Below are 14,172 nucleotides of genomic sequence, written 5' to 3' on the forward strand. Positions count from 1 at the left end.
TCAGCACTGACACGGTGTCCCATCCCTCCCTGCCCTGAACAGAGTAACCATTCACTATAGGTTTGGGGAAAAATGAATTGAACTCAGTTCAGACTGAGCGGATGAAGATGTTTGCAAAAGCATCACTGTGCATGTCCCATCCGAGAGTGGGGCTGGGCCAGCAGCGCACACAGAGCTGTGGACGGCGAACATCGAGGCTGCCTGCATCTGCCACCTGCCTTCTGGAGTTGTGGCCCAGGGTGGCCGGCGCTGGGCACCTGGGTGGCCAGGAGGCAGCTCCGGGCAGAAGAGCAGGCGCCTCGGAGTGGGCTCTGTGGGCTCTACCTAACCCCGCCCTGTCCCTTGGTGTGCTCTGTGGACTCTGTGCCCGGGGAGTTACAGGAGAGGCTCGAGCGTGACCCTAAGCAGGCAGACGCACAGAAGGCAGTGTCTGCTCTCCTCCCTGCCTCTGCCCCGGGTCTGGTGTCAACCTGGGCATTTGCTGGCCCTGCCCTGTCCTTGCTCTGAGGCAACGTCAGCACGCGGTCGGGGCAGCCGGGAGGAGATGCTGGGGAGACTCTGCAAGCTGCTTCTCTCGGCGGGACTGGCGCTTGGAGGTGCACGGACCCTCTGTCCACCTCAGGAGGGGCAAGGAGGCTCTTGGTGGTGGTCTGGAGCCCCAGCCTGGCCCAGTTGGGGCCCAGTGTGCTCCACGTGGCAAATCTGCACACTTTCCACACGGCTCTTTCTTCTAGGTGCAATGATCCCCTCTGTACCTTGAGGGACCCAGCTTCCCAAGATGATGCAGTCATTGTAGCAGAGCTGTTCCCTCCCCCTACTCAAACTGGCTCAGATGTCACCTCCACTGCAAAGCCTCATGGCCCTCTCCCCGGGACCCTGCGCAGAGAAGTGCCTGCTCTGTGCCTGTGCCCCCGGGCCCTGGGTGCGTGCTGTCACAGGTGGTCACTCCTCTGCTACTGTTTACTCATGTGCCTGTGCCTCCCGCTGGGTTTTGAACTCTCGGACAGGTCTGGTGCAGATAAATACTCGGTAAGCAGCCAGGAACAGTGGCCATGACATAGAGAAAGGAAGGAATCAATGGATCCAAGGCTCCATCACAGGTCTCCAGGGCACTGCTGCTGTGCTTTCTGGTCCAAGGGCTAGAGGGGTGTCACCAGGAACCCCGGGACAGGGCACAGTGACTGTGGCTGCACCGTCGTCAAGGCCTGAAGTCTGTATCTAGTCTTTTCTCTCACAACGCCGGGTTTCTCTGTCCCCTTCCTCTTCTCATCTCAGCCACCCCTCTCCCCCTGGGGCTCTCGCCTCTAAAATCCGGCCAGAACGGGGGACAGAGCCCTCGTCCACTCTCCCCGCTCATGTGGTCTCACGTGGAGCATGTGGCCCATGTGGGCGGTGCAGACTGGACAGGGCGGGGGCTGGGATGCTCTAGGATCATTGGCATGGCACAGAGCCCAGGTGAGGCAGAGCTCGCACTAGTCTGCCCAGCACCCAGGTGTGGGTGAATTCAGGCACTAAACTCCCAGGGCCCTGAGCATGCTCAGAAACTCTGCCAGCACCACCACCTCTACCAGCTACCTGGTACCTACTGAATGCTGTCTCCACTCCAGCCCTGTGCTCAGCATTCCCCATGCATGTATCTCAGCTTACCTATGGAATGGCATGAAGACGCCCAGAACACAGGTGGACACCTAAGGCTCAGAGACGCGAGGTCACTCACCCAGAGCCGCACAGCTTCTACGTAAGAGGCTCCGCTCCTGTCTGCCAGGGCGTCAGCAGAGACTTCTACTATGTCTTTCTTAAGGCTCAAGAGGTTTGCCTGCGGTCACATGGCAAGTCAGCGGTGGACCCGGACGGCCCGGCCTGGCCCGCTTTCCCTGCTCCGTGAAACATCAGAGGTGAGGTCCTCACTCACCATGTCCCTGCTGGGTCCCTGTTTCCTAACAAAGAGTGATGGTGAGGGTCACTGTGTTCACAAGGTTAGGAGACCACGTATTTCAAATTGCTTTTCACATTACACACATGGTCTGCAGTGAGGTGTGTAGTGCTGTCTACATTTTAGAGGCAAGGAAGTGGAAACTTACCCAGGTTGAAAACCTGCCCAGGGCAGCTAACAGAGTAGCAAAAAGGGGCTGGAATCTGCCTGTTCTTCTCCTCCTTTCGCTGGAAATATGTGAAAGGAATGTGGGGTTCCTGCCAAGTCTCATTCCTGGATGAGGGCAAGGCAAGAAATAAATTTTGTGCTTTTTGCTGCTACAGTGCTCTGGAAAGCCACCTGAAGGCATTGAAGAGCTGCCCTGAGACTAAGGTAGGGGACCCTGCCAGTCCTGGAAGGAAGGAGGCAGAGGGGTCTCATGAGACGGTCCCGGAAGCGGGGACGTTCGCCTGTGTCAGAGCCTGGCTCGGAGGCAGCTGGCAGTGACGTCTGCACCTTCAAAGTCTCCACCCTTGGTTCCGTGCTGGCATGAGTAGGCTTCCCCTGCTGCTGCGTGACATTCTGAGGACAGGTTTGAACCTGTCATTTACATTTCTTTGCTTAAAACCTGGAAGAAGCTGCAGGCACAGACCTTCTGATGTAAGCCCGTGATCGAGGCCTTGAATTGCCGCAGATCTCAGGACTCCTGAGTGATACGTCTCCCCGACACGGGCCACAGGGTGCAGAAGCGTCGGGCTCAGGTGTGAGAGCCGGGGGCTCCCGTGGCCCGGAGGGGCCACAGGCTCCCCGATACACAAAGCGCGGAAAAGTAGGAGGGAACCGTTCACGAGATGAGGCTGGCTCAGCTCCATGGGGTCAGCGCCGGCTCCCAGAGCAGGTGGGAGGTGGGCGGCCTGGCAGGCAGAGCCATGCCCCAGCCAGCCCCTCGGCAGGGATCCCGCAGCCAGCTTTGGCCTAAGAGCAAAACTGAGTGACACCGAGAGGCAGGAGTCTCCCTGACGCTTGGCCTGGCCTGAGCATCCTGGAGCCCGATCTGACCCCCTCACTGCCCCAGACCTCCTGACAGCACCTCCTAGACCAGTGGTCCTCGAACTTTTTAAACAGGGGCCCAGTTCACTGTCCCTCAGACCGTTGGAGGGCAGAACTATAGTTTAAAAAAACTATGAACAAATTCCTATGCACACTGCACATATCTTATTTTGAAGTAAAAAAACAAATGGGCAAAAACACCTGCATGTGGCCCATGCCCCAGTTTTAGGACGCCTGTCTAGACCCTCACAGGGAAGCCCCTGCTAAACTTCCCAGCAAAACGGTAACCCTGTTAATCTCCAACCGCCAAAGAGCATTAAATTCCTGAACTCACCTGCTCATCTGTTTCCCGGATTTTATGCTTTCAGTGTCCTGTGCAGGGCATGTTTCCCGCGTTCCCCCTCCTCCCCCTCCTGGTCTCGGCACTTTCTCCGGGAAGTGACGCTGAGGCCGGCAGGTGGCTCTGGCCCTCCTGTGCCTCCTTCCCAGCCAGCCCCACCTGGAGCTGGCACCTGTCACCCTGCGGCCGCCCAACCCTGTCTGCTGTCCCGACACTCTGGCACCACCCAGAGCCTGCACCCTGGGCACCGATCTTCCTTGGACGTTTAGCTCTGAGTCTACTTCATATTTGTGGCAAGAAGGAAGAAAGCGGGGGAGGGAAGAAGAAAGACATGAAGGAGGGAAGTTACAAACGAGCCCGCTGGCTGCACGGGGAAGGGTGACCTAGCCCAGATCCCCAGTGAGGGAGGGCCAAGGGGTCTCTGTCCTCGCTGCCCCATGGCGGCCAGCTCAGTGCCCAGAGCAGGGGTGGGGGCACCTGTGGAGGGAAGCATGGGCTAGGGGGCCAGGAGGTGGACAGCAGAGGGGTGTCCAGCTAGCAGCCAGCGAACAAGGGACCCTCAGACTCCCCAGGGTGTCAGCCAGCCCCTGGCAACAGGGAAAACGCTACAGCTGAGAAGGGAGCATTTCTACCTCACTGGGCGTCTCCATCCTCTCCTCGCTCCCTATCCGATTCCTTCCACTGGACTCACGTGTCCTCCCTCCAGGCCAGGACAGCCCCCAGACTCCAGCGTGACTGGGATTACAGGGAGGGCAGTCAAGGCATGAGGAATGCAAATTCCCACTGTGAGACACAGCGAGGGCCCGTCCTTTCCCAGCACTGGGAAGCCGCCGGGCCCCCTGGAATCCCACCGCGGAGCAGACGACCGCAGCGTCAGGGTGGCTCGCAGGACCGGGTGTCTGGCGCTGGGCGTGGCCACGTCACGGGGGAGCACAGGCGAGGGAACTGGAAAGGCTTTGAGTTTCACTTTGCTGGTATCGCCGTGGGGTTGCAAGGAGGAGCTCGGGGTGCAGAGGCGGTGACCAGCCAGCCGGCCGGGTTTGTGTCCCTGAGCCGGAGGAGTGTCCTCACCTGAAGGAGCCGTCTCCCTCCGCTCCCGTGGTTCTCAGTCCCATCCCTGCAGCTTTGGAAAGCTACATGTCATGCCAAGGTGCCTCCTGCGGGGATCTGGCCTCCCTGCCTGGGTGGACCCGTGGCGGTCTTTGCTAAGGCTCCTGATGACAGTGTCCACGCACCAGAGCTGAGACCATCACCCAGGGCAGAGTCCCGGCTCTCCTGGACAATGTGCTCGGCTCCTGGGTCACACTTGTCTCCCCCTACCAGGGGAGACTCTGCTGTGGTCACTTCCATGCCACATGGTGGTGTCTCCTCCCCAGGACCACAATGACCTGCCTCGGCCATGGCTCCCCCAAACTCCCTCACACACCCACACAGGCCCGTCCAGGACAAACAGCACATTTTACTGAAGTTTCCGGAGATTTCATCAGAGAAGGGTGAAAATGTCAAAGTCTGGCAAATGTATGCTTTCTCTGGATTCCAAAAGAAAGGTCTCTTTGCTGAGGCTGTTTAAAAAGCCAGTCTTTCCCCAGTGGCCCTGTGTGTGCTCCAGGTTGTCCTCCCTCATCCACTCTCCGTCCCTCCTCCACTCTTGGGACCCCCACCCATCAGTGAGGATGCCGCTGCGTCGGTCCAGCTCCTCTTTCTATTTAACCGAACGGCTGGAGCCGCGGCAGGTCAGCCCTGGTGTCTGCTGATGCCCGAGCTCTGGAGAACGCCAGGCTGGAGGGGCTGGGCTCTCCGAGGCCCCGGGTCCAGGGAGGGCTCAGGTGCACCCCCAGGCCCTCCCCGCCACACACACAGGCACACTCACCAGGATAAGTGCAGACGAGCCTGTTTCCTCGGCTCACGCACCTGTGAGGTGGAGCATTCCTACCACTCCCTGGGACAGGTGTTAGGTGTTGAGGACTGTCCAGTCCTAACCCAAAGCCAGGAAGGAAATATTTCCCTGATTACTAAGAAGCTTCTCATTTACCAAGAGTTAGAATCTCATTGTTCAGCGCAGTTTGCATTTGGTTTCTTTCCTGCTCCGCCTCATGCCTGCTGGGATAATTCAGGCAACTGTCACCCTCTCTCTGTACCTCGGGAGGTGTTGAAGCTGGATTCTTCCAGTCAGGATCCAGTTAAACGGCTTTGACTTCCTGGAAAAGGTGAGGAAAGGTGAGCAGAAGTTGGGACCTTTGGACAAGAACAAAGAAAATGCAGGTGAGGGAAATAAACACCTCTCTTATTTATGTGGCTGAAGAGCCCATATAGAAATAAACATAGATCTCTTAGGGGAAGTCTTTTCCCTTTGGAAGATGTTGTCCCTTAAGTATGGAGAAATCCCAGGGAATTCCAATGTACCCCTGCCTGTGAGACAGGACAGAGCCTGCGAAGAGGGGATTAGTGGCACGGATTTCTACGCCCAGACCCTTCCACCTCCAAAAAGCAGGAGAGGAGATTCCAGTATCTTTTGAAGAATAACTGACACATTTTTGGCTTGCTGTTGCACAGGGTGGAGTGAGGTACACACAGCCTAACTTACAGGAGATGCACCATTTTGAGACGCACGGAAGTGAGTTTGTGTTTTTCTGCAAAGGTGGGGGGAGGGATAAACGGGGCCACAGCTGTGAGGCAGAGAGACAGGAGAAGGTAAGAGTATAGCAAACCAAATGTGTGTCCTGCCCAGGCTCTGAGCTGGGATTCCCCGAAGTCCACGCAGCAGAACCCGCTTTAGATCCTAGACACAGGAGCGTTTCACAAAGGGCACATTGAGCCAACAGGTGGCCGGTGTCCTGGGCCCAAGACACAATGAGACGGTAAAGAATATATTTTCTCTGCTTTAGGGAAGACCCCAAAATAAGGTCAAGCATCGTTCAAGTGGCTCCCTAGAGCCCTGGCCAGTGAGAGAGAGTCAGGAACCCGGACACTGTGGTGCAGTACAGCAGTGGTCCCAACATTTTGGCACCAGGGACTGGTTTCATGGAAGACAGTTTTTCCACAAACCAGGGAGTGGACGATGGGAGGGGACGTGGGGAGGGGTGCCGTGGAGCTCTGCAGCTTGGTCCCTAACAGGCCACAGAAGTAGCTCTGCGACCTGGGTCGAGTGAGTGACGTGTGGCTTCCATTCCAGGTCCCGTCCCCTTCATTCTCCACCACATACAGTCTCTCACTTTCCACGGGAAAACCCCACTCCCCAAACCTTCAACAAACAGGTGGATATAACACATGTTCATATTTGTAATAACCTTAGGTGACAGAGTGGCTTTTTAGCACAATCTCTCAGACTGATTGTCCTGGGCTCCAAATTTGAATTTTCGAAAGTTCTTTCTCTTCTCTTCTATTCATTTTCCTTATTCTTAAGATGCAAGTTCTAATACTGGCCTCATGCTGTTTTTTGCTGGAAAAATGCATTAAAACATCAACTACGGTGCTGTGTATGTCACAATATCTCTATAGATGCTGGCCATTATGTGTAAAATTCCCCATTGCCTATGGCAGCATCAGCTGACAGTTTCCTTTCAGTGACCAGTTCTGACTAAATGATAGTGGCAGGAGCCCTATTTACAGAAACGTCTCCCTGGGGTCTCACCTCTTGCTCTTGGACACATCACCTCCCCGCCCCAGCTCCCAGCCCATTGATGAGCTGACCTCATGATTGTTCTGTAAGAGCCACTGCAGCCTGAAAGCCCTGCCCAGGGATGCAGCCAGCAGACTGCCTGGGCTGCTGGCAAGACCTCTGCATGGCGAGTTCTCGCCGGAAGGGCACGGACGGGACTTTAGGGTCTGATTAGAGCCTCACAGTGCGAACGGAAGGGAAGGCATCACTGTGCGCTTCGTTCTGCTTGGAATGCAAATATCTATCGCTGGCAAGTGTGGCAAGTGGGTGGGAAAGTGTCTTCAGGGCAGCCTTGTATGATTGTCTGCATACTTATCCCCTTCTTGATTTTGTCCTTCGGAGTCAGTAAAGTCAGCGCCCCCCTTTTGGGGTGTGATTCTAGAAAGTCCAGGAAAGGCATGCAGCTCCCCATGGCCACTGAGCCTCCACGTTCCTGAACTAATTTGACCCTTTTAAAAAGTGCCAAATATAAGCCTGTTTTTTCTCTCTCTCTGGTCCATGTCTCCCTGAGCTCCCACTGGCATGGCCACTTATTTATTTATTTATTTATTTATTTATTTATTTATTTATTTATTTTGAGACAGATCTCACTCTGTTGCCCGGGCTAGAGTGCCGTGGTGTCAGCCGAGCTCATAGCAACCTCAAACTCCTGGGCTCAAGCGATCCTCCTGCCTCAGCCTCCCGAGTAGCTGGGACTACAGGCATGTGCCACCATGCCCAGCTAAGTTTTTTTATATAGCTTTAGTTGGCCAATTAATTTCTTTCTACTTTTAGTAGAGACGGGGTCTCGCTCTTACTCAGGCTGGTCTCTAACTCCTGACCTTCAGCGATCCTCTGGCCTCGGCCCCCCAGAGTGCTAGGATTACAGGCGTGAGCCACCTCGCCCGGCCGACATCACCACTTTTAATATCTTCATTAGTGAGATCACTGTCTGCCCATCCCGAGTAGAACACCGGCAGCTACTGGGCCTGCGTCCTCGCCTACCTCCCTCTCTCGTGCTCACTCGGTGGCTCTCATGCTCCAGTCTGACTTTGCCTCCTATCACCCTGGAAACACAGCAGCCCTGCGTTCTCTCTTAGTCTCTCGGCCTTTAGTCTCCTGAGCCTCCAATACATCCTCTATATAGAACCCACTGTGAATGTTTTGTTAAAACATAAACTCTTCCACATCGACCTCCTGTTATAAACTCTGTTGTCCTTGCATTACCTGCCGATGTTCTCTCCACTTCCTTGATCTTCTGGAATGATTTTTTTCTTCTCCATGATATTTGTCCTAAACATCCTAGTTTTAAAATATTTCCTATTTAGGGCCGGGCGCGATGGCTCACGCCTGTAATCCCAACACTCAGGAAGGCCAAGGCGAGTGGATTGTTTGAGCTCAGGAGTTCGAGACCAGCCTGAGCAAGAGCGAGACCCTGTCTCTACTAAAAATAGAAATAAATTACTTGAACAACTAAAAATATGTAGGTAAAAATTAGCTGGGCATGGTGGCGCATGCCTGTAGTTCCAGCTACTCAGGAGGCTGAGGCAGGAGGATCACTTGAGCCCAGGAGTTTGAGGTTGCTGTGAGCGAGGCTGACGCCACTGCACTCTAGCCCGGGCAACAAAGTGAGACTCCAGGGCCAGGCGCAGTGGCTCACACCTGTAATCCTAGCACTTTAGGACGCCGAGGCGGGCAGATTGCTCAAGGTCAGGAGTTCGAAAATATTTCCTATTATTCAAAGGGTGAAAAGCAACACAGGGCTTGAGTGTCTATTTTCTCGTTAGCATAAAGACACAAATGAAAAGACACCATCCATTAAAGATGGTAAGAAACGTGCACACAGAAGGTACACGGCATTTGTCATGGAATTTGGCAAATGCTCCAAGCGTGTGGTGCTGACACGCTCTGCACAGATGCCGCGCAAGGAGGGGTCACTCTCCACTGGGGTGCTGGACCAGGCGGGGCTGGTGCATGGGCTGCCGACTGTGCAAACCGTGTGGCAGTAACTGGCCGGACACAGTGAGTGGCTGTATCTGAGCAGTTAGGAAAAGAGAAGAGTGGGAAAGAAGCTGGTTCCCAGCCTCTGTTGCCAAGCAGTTTGGGAAATGGAAGTGATATCTACAGAAAGGGGGAAGACGTGAATACAAGCTGGGGTGAGGGTGAGGTGCAAGGAGCTATCGCGATGATAATGGACACACAGCTCAGCCGGGAAAATGGGGCAAGTGGTGGAGACTACAGATGACGCACATGGAAGGCATCAGCACAGAGGGGCAGATAACCTCGTTCGAGGGTCATGTGCAGCAGGAAGAGACGCAGGAGTAAGAATGTGGTGCGAAGTTAGTAGCCTGGGTGCCTTATACAGCCGCTCAGTCTGTTTCCTCCTCTGCGAAGTGCGGAAAAGCGTATCAACATGCTGGAATTATTGCATGATTCAAAGGAAATAAATGCACATAAATTGCCCAGTACAGTGTCCAGAGCATAGTGCATGCCCAACAAATGTCAGCTGTGATGATGATGAGGGAGAGGGGGAAATAGTCACCATCGCCATCATTATTGTTATGATGCTGTTATACTCGTGGGCGGGAGAGCGACCCGCAGGACCAGGAGGGCATCGGCGCTGCAGGGCGCACAGCGCTGCACCCCCACGCGGAAGGAAACGGGCAGGGAGGGGAGAGCTCCCTCTGAAGCGAGAAGGGAAAAGACAAGAACAGGTGGAAACAATAAAAATTTGAGGGAGAGACGGGAACATGGAACCACAATGGGGAGAGAGCTGGTCCCGCCGCTTCCACTCGCATTAAGGTGAACCACGTGGCAAGGGCAGCTCGGGAAACGCAGGTGGTGCACTGCTCCGAGTGAGCCTGGGCCTGGGGCCCCGCACGCTTCCCTGCAGAGGCGGGGCCTCGCAGGGCACGTCTCCTGGTTGGGAACACCTGTCCCTGTTCAGACTCAGCCTGTGCTCCTCTGGGAGCTCCAGCGCATGTCTCGCTGGCCCTCGGGCTGCCCCTAGCTTCCTGCACTGCAGACACCACCCACGAGGGGACCGCCCGCCTGGGGGACCCTGCTTCCCAGGGGGCTGGCTCTGGCTGCACACTCTGTCTTTTCTCATGCTGTCAGGAGAGGTCGCAGCTCTGGAGCCCACGCTGCCTGTTCCCAGCGACAGCGAGTCTTGACACTGATCTGCCTTTAACTTTGGCCCCGAAGCCTGGCCCTCCAGAGAACAGTGAAACAAAGAATTGATTTTTAGAGCCAGATGTATGTCTTTTTCATCTTTAAATTATGCTTTCTGAACTATCCAAGTGTTTCCTTGTTTCCTTCCTTGAGAGGGATACCTTCAAGATCTTCTAGGTCCCCAAAGAAATATAGGTAATAGACCAAAAAAAAAAAAAAAAGAAATAGAAAAAAGCTGCATTCATTAAGGAAAGTTTTGTTTTGTTTTGTTTTCTTTCTGGCAGGAGTCAACTCGATTGTATCCGCAAGGGAAAGAGTCTACCCTCCAAGCCCCAGCCTGAATGTGATACGAATGCTCATTCAGCAAACGCAGTGAAGCTATTCCCTTCCAGCTTCAGTGATCTGTTTCCTTTTCTTCCAGCACTGCACACAGTAGGCGCCATCTAAGTGACCAGCACCGGAGACAACACGGTCTTCTGACTCCGCTCTCCAGGGATCCTCAGAGGTTCAATTGCACCATGCGGTTTCTCTCCGTCTTTCTTGCTCTTCTTGTGGCACTCTCCCAGGCCACATGGGGTAAGCGTGGTGGCCCATGAACGGAAGTGGGAGAGGGTGACTGCGGGGGGTGGCTGTCTCTGGAAGAGCCGGGAGGAGCTCTCTGGGGAGAGTCGGTGCAGAACATGGACGTGGCATCACTTTGCCAGTTTGTGCTGCTTTTCTCAAAGCTAAGCAGCACCCGTGCTCTGCCGGCCCCGCGAGTGGGGTCCTGTAGGCGTGGCCCGTCATCAGTGGCACTGGTGGCACCGAGTCTCGCTGGACTAGGGGGCCCGTCTCGCCACATGGGGGAATGACTGTGCCCAAGCAGGACATGGGGGGTCAGAGGACCATGAAAAACAGCCTTACAGATTTATCCAAAGTGCAACTCAACACCTTGTCTCTTCAAATTAGTTTATCTTTCCTGTTAAGAAAAGACGACTAGAAATCTGGGGTGGGACAGGTGTTTGGCCAACAACAGAGTCTCGGTGGCTGCCAGTGTGAGACCACTGAGAAGTCTCACCCTGCCACCTTCCCCAACGGTCCTCGAACCAGGATTCTGGCACAGTCCTGGCAGAGAAAGCGGCCGATGCCTTGGGGGAAGCCTCTTCCCTCCGGACTAGTCGAGGTGCTCTGAGAACCACAGTGGGGCAGAATGGCTGGGACCCGGTGACTGTCCCAGGCTCTGATAGCCTGTCCCACAGTGGCCACGCTCCCAGAGTCACTGACTGGCATTATTTGCAAGTAGGTTGTGCAAACGGTCCATAAAACACACAGATTTTTGAAAGAGTCACCACTGGGTTCATCAGCTTAACTGCATGCACAGTTTCTCTCCCGGCAACTCGGGAGGCTGAGGCTGGAGGGTTACTGGAGCTAGAGGTCACAGTGAGCTGTGATGATGCCACGGCACTCCAGCCTGGGTGACAGAGCGAGATCCTGTCTCATAAATAAATAAATAAATGTTACACCTAGTTTTTGCATGCATTGGTGGCATGGCCCCCACGTACCTGCTAAATCAGATGCAAACTTGTCCACACACTTGTCCGCCAGGCTTTGGCCAGACTGGACTATTCACTGTTTCCCTGAACCAGCCCCGTGCTTCCGCCCCTCCGCGCTCCCGCCCCCAAGGGAACGCGAGTTTCTGCGCCCCCCAGACCTGCCTCGTCTGGAGCCCAGAGCCTCTGTGTCCCTCCGGCCCCCTTCTCCTCTCTTCCCACACCCTCTTCTTGCCTTTATGTTGACATTTCCTCTCTCCCTTTCTTTGTACAGTGGATGAACCACAGTATCAGATAGACTGCTCCCAATTCAAAGGTGTCTGCAGGAAGCCAAAGGGCCTGCAATGCGTGTTCCTGCCTGCAAGATGCAAAAATGCCAAGAAAGTTTGCTGCCTGAAGATAACATAGAGTATTAGTCCCCACCCACAAGATTCGGTGGAGACAGACAACTCAGTGACCCAGCGTGGAATAAACCTACGCACCCCTGGCCTGCGTGCCCTGCTGTGCCATAGCTTTCTCGACCTGGGTTTAGAGGGAGGACAGTATCGTCTGCAGCTGGAGTCATAGCTCAGGGGTTATCAAGAGATACGCACCAGGCAGGGCAAGTGAAGCAAGGCGCTGAGTTGATTTTTAAACCTCCGCGAGACCTGAAACAATGGCAACATGTAAGGCTCCCAGGGAGGGTTTCAGACCAAAGGCTGATGGTTTATTAACTTTCTGGAAGGAAAGGCACTCTATTGTTCCACAGCCAAGGAAAGCTGTTGTTGTTATTGTTGTTGTTGTTTCTGTTTCCTTGTTTATGTTCTTTTAGAGATAATTAAGCAAACATAACAGAGATAAAAGATAAGGCCAGGTTGCCAGGAGTTGCCTCACAGGTGTCGCCGCTACGCAAGCCACACACAATCATGAGAACATGCAAACAAAGAGCCACAGCAAAGCAACCGGCAACTCCATAACGTCTTTGGGCGTAAAGCCCAAATCCTGCTTTACGCTAATCCCAAGATGCTGGTCAGGAACACAAGAAGGCAGCAGGCAGCAAAGCATTACTCTCACCCATGACAACACAGCAATGTCACCATGAGGAGGAAGAATGTGCAGAACTTTAACAGTGTGATGATTTAGAGCTAGACTTTGCAGACAGTCAGAGCCCCGTAAGGGAAGCAAATGAATCTAGTGATGTCAAACGGGGGGAATTGAATGCAGGAAATTGATTCAGGAGGTGACAGGAGAGCAAAGAAGACAAAATGCATGGTGAGTCACCTCAGATTCACGCACCAGAAAGACGCTGCCATTCCTAGGGCTATCAGGATGAGGGCAGGAAGGAGATGATATTCTCAGGGCTTGCACAGGACCACCCAGGGGAAGCCACAGGGGAGGCTGCTGTGGGGGCTGGGACTGTGGAGAAGACGCTTCACGGTAGGAACTGAGCCACAGAGAAGACAGCTGCTGAGGTGCAGGAAGAGAAGGAGCTTGCTTCTCCCCAGCCCCTGCCCGCCCATCTTCTGCCAGCGCCGCCCCTGGCCAGTCTGTCTGGCACCTAGGGAACAGGGTGCTGGGAGTGTCCAGCTCCCTACACACACAACACAGAAGAAGCGGGCCTGAGAGAGGTCTGGGGCAGACACAGGAACACCTGGCCAGTTACTGAGGTGCCCCATGCAACCTCTCTGAGCCTCGGTTTCCTCGTCTGTAAAATTGGGAGGGTGCATGCCTTTACCTATATGACTTACACACCTGTGGCCCTGGCAAGATTGACATGGTGGCAAAGGAGTTGGGGATGGTTGAAGCCCAGTCCCCAATCCCCAGCTTCTAAATTAGCCGCCAAGGACAAGTGGCTCTTATTCCCAAGGAGACTCTTCTGTAGGACTACGCCAACGTAAAGGAAAAAGTTGACTTTCTGGATTCCGTGCTGGGAGCCCATGCCACAGTCATTAGCCACCTTGATATTATTAACTACGCCTCCGTGGAGTCACGTGGGCGACACACTGGGCAATGTGGGTGGCCATTAGCAGTTTACGAGTCCTTTTCACATCGCCAACTCACAGGGCTTTCTCTGTGGGCTCCACAGCAGGTGTACTGTTCTCTGCGCTCCACTGCCGAGGTCCATGGTGTTTGCCTTCCACGCAGCTCCGCCCCGCAGCCGAACGCTTGGATCGATCCAATCTCTGTTCCATATTTTAAAAACAGAATTTTAAAGAAATGATTAGAAAAAGAGTCTGACATACACAAAAAAGACAAATAACTAAGTCCCTTCTCCCTTCCTCTCTCAAGCTAATCAGCATTTCCTGTTGACCAACAAAACAACCAGAAAACCGAGCGAGTCTAGCACAACGGTTTGCAGGGTCAGCATTTCCGAGCCCTGTGACTCAAACCCCGGCGGGCAGAAAGTGGCCGGACAGGGCTCTTGTTAGTGCTGAGACTCCACATGCTCCTATTGTTTCACTCACTTATTAGCCAGTATATATGTAACTGTATCACATCAGAGGCTACAGACATTTTTGACATGAAGAAAGCCTTGTTTCCCCAAAAATAAGAC

General features: G+C 54.2%; 1 long non-coding RNA gene across 1 annotated transcript; it reads left to right on the forward strand.

Annotated features, from left to right (window-relative positions):
- Nucleotides 1–6,962: 6,962 nt before the first annotated feature.
- Nucleotides 6,963–12,127, forward strand: LOC105869240 (uncharacterized). Its single transcript, XR_001153071.2, has 3 exons — nt 6,963–7,210; nt 10,532–10,686; nt 11,914–12,127. It is a non-coding gene; the product is annotated as an uncharacterized LOC105869240 (long non-coding RNA).
- The last annotated feature ends 2,045 nt before the right edge of the window (nt 12,128–14,172 follow it).

Source organism: Microcebus murinus, chromosome 24 (genome assembly GCF_040939455.1).
Source record: "Microcebus murinus isolate Inina chromosome 24, M.murinus_Inina_mat1.0, whole genome shotgun sequence".
Lineage (NCBI taxonomy): Eukaryota > Metazoa > Chordata > Mammalia > Primates > Cheirogaleidae > Microcebus > Microcebus murinus.